Below are 2,758 nucleotides of genomic sequence, written 5' to 3' on the forward strand. Positions count from 1 at the left end.
CTCAACAGGAGGAGGATCCTATTTCGATATGGGCATAGGAGGGTATTGGGACTCCATACTGGCATTTTCACTCATTGGGTGTGTCATGTACTTGGGACTTTTATGGAGGTGAAGGTGGAAAAATTCAAATCCTACATTGAGGACAAGATAATTTATGCCTATTCTTATACTGAGGTAAATATTATAAATTGTTCAATTAGACTTTCTTTTTAGTTTTTCTAGTTTACAATGTTAACATTGGTAATGTTCTCTGTTATAGGAAAAAATGGTGTTTTTTTTTACTAGTAATACAGCAGCACAAGTTGCAGTGCATGCTATATTGGGTGGTGCATTTTGACAGCACCTGACTACTATACATGTGAGGTATAAGGAGTATGCACGCCACCCCCGACACTGTCTACTTCTTATAGAGGGTTTTCCCTCAAGGAACGGCAATGGTTGTGCATGGACATGTTTGAGGGAGAGAGATTCAAAGTAATCTAAATTTGTATGGATTTAAAAAAAAATATTTTTTATTTTAGTAATGTCTAATCCTCATTTACAGACCTTCCCGAGTAAATGTCGAAAATGTTAACAAAATATACAACATACCACTGGATCAAAATCTTAGAGAGGAGATGGTATGTATGTTTAATTTGGATTATATATTATTTCAAATATACTATTATTCTAACATATCGACATTCATTTGTCCTTATAGATATGTAGGGTGCAAATTGCTTTGATTTTGAGCAATTTTGGCGTAGTCATCGATCTGATGAAGGTGGATGGACTAATAGATTTGAAGAAAAATATGTAAATATTATTGGTTCGAGAGGCACAAGTGGCTGGTGGGCTTGTTGATGAGAGTGCCAATGTGAGATGGGTTCATGGATATTGGTCTGGCTAAATTAAGGAGTTGGGTTTGTCTCAACTGCCTCTACCGAAGACGGACCGACCATCTTTGTCCCAGCCGCCTACACAGTTAGAGCAGGAGTTGCAGGTAATTCAGGAAGAGCTGAGAAATGGAAAATGTTGTATTGAGGAGCAAGAAAGTAAGATGAAGAAGTTAGAGTTTCAAATCAAGGGTTCTTTTAGCAAATGCAGCTACTAGATCTCCTCCATAGATGGACTTTAGTTTTGCATTACATTTGAGTATTTTTTAATTTTTTTAATTTTAATTAAAATTTTAATATTTTATATTTAATAATATAGTTATTTGATTATACATGATTTATTTTAATTTATTTTTTATGATTATTTAAAAAGGAAAAAATAAAAAATATATTTCAAAAATAAATTATTTATGCCAGCGAAAATAAAATTCATTGGCAAAAATTATCTCTGCAAATGAAATGGAATTTCACTGGTAAAAATTTTTAATCCAACCAATGCTATGAATGAAATAATTTCATTAGCTGAGATTATTTCAGCCCGCAAATCAAATTTTGCTGGCAACTGAAAAGTTAATTTTTGATTTTTTTTATTTATTTTTCATCGGTAGAGCTCTTTCCTAGTGAATTTTGATTTTTGTTGGGAAAGTTTTCTGTCAATTAAAATTGAAATGTGCTAGCAAAACCCTCTACATGTGGAAATTAGTCAGTGAAATTTGCCAGCAAAACTTTCTCTAGTAGAAGGTTATTTTTTGTTGGCTGAAGTCTATTTTGTTGTTGTGGTTGGGACTTGATTTAGTAAGGCCTAGGGTTGTGGGTTTGGGTGGAAGCAAATAGGGAGAGAAGTTAGGAGGTTAGGAGAGAAAATAGGAGATTAGGTGAGAAAATAGGGGGGATGAGTTTGATTCTCCTAAGATGTATTGATATGGATTTATTTGATGGATAGGTGTAGACCTAATGAGACTCTATAATGAGGTGAAACACATGGAGTTTGGTAAAATAAATAAATTTTAACATTTTTTAGGTAATGGAAGAAGGAACAGAGAGGGCTAAGTCAAATGGGCTTAAAGAATAAAGAAGAAATTTTTTACAAGACTAACCTTTATGGCTTCAAATTATGATATCTCACATAAAATAGCTTAAAATACTAAACAACTTGTTGCTCCAGAAAATAGACTCTAAGATCTTTAATTTGGTATATATTTCTAAATATAACGTTGTCACCTTTAATCTTTTCTAGTTGTTCAATGATTTGTTCTATAAATATCAATTGACTCCAATGGGGATATATTTTATAGAGAGATCAGATTGACTTGAAAGTTGTTTCTTCCGAATTAGACTTGAATATCTTTCCTTCAAGCATAACATTTCCAAATAAAGTATGCTTCTTGTGAATCAAATAATTTGGTCATTTGTCAAATCTGCACTCTGGCTGAACTGATCTTCTATTTGGTTAATGGTTGAGACAGAGAAGGTCCCAAAGAAGTACTACCTTGATACCAATTGATAGTAACATCACTTTTGAGAGGTCTTTATATTTTCTTGAAAGTGCAAGGAAGATTTGGAAGGGAGATGTTAAGAAGGTTGTGTTGACCATAGGTTACTCCCATGTTGCTTTTGATTATAACAAAACTTAATTGAACTAATAACTTGCAAATGTAAAGTATTTCAGATACTTTACCTTCAAGAACATCTCAACTTTTAAAGCTACAATGCCAAAATGAAAACCTAAAGCACAATTTAAGAACATCTCTTGAAGAAACACCTACAAGGATGAAGACAATGAGAAGACTCTATCTTCAGCAACATAGCCGGTGCTGATAGGCCATGCATGCAATTGCTTACTAACACGGATTTCAAGGTTTGAATTTACCTTTAGAAGGCCA

The sequence above is a fragment of the Aristolochia californica genome, unplaced genomic scaffold (genome assembly GCF_029961685.1).
Source record: "Aristolochia californica isolate CCGP_79_NKW_82.1479 unplaced genomic scaffold, dmAriCali1.0.hap1 SCAF_16, whole genome shotgun sequence".
Lineage (NCBI taxonomy): Eukaryota > Viridiplantae > Streptophyta > Magnoliopsida > Piperales > Aristolochiaceae > Aristolochia > Aristolochia californica.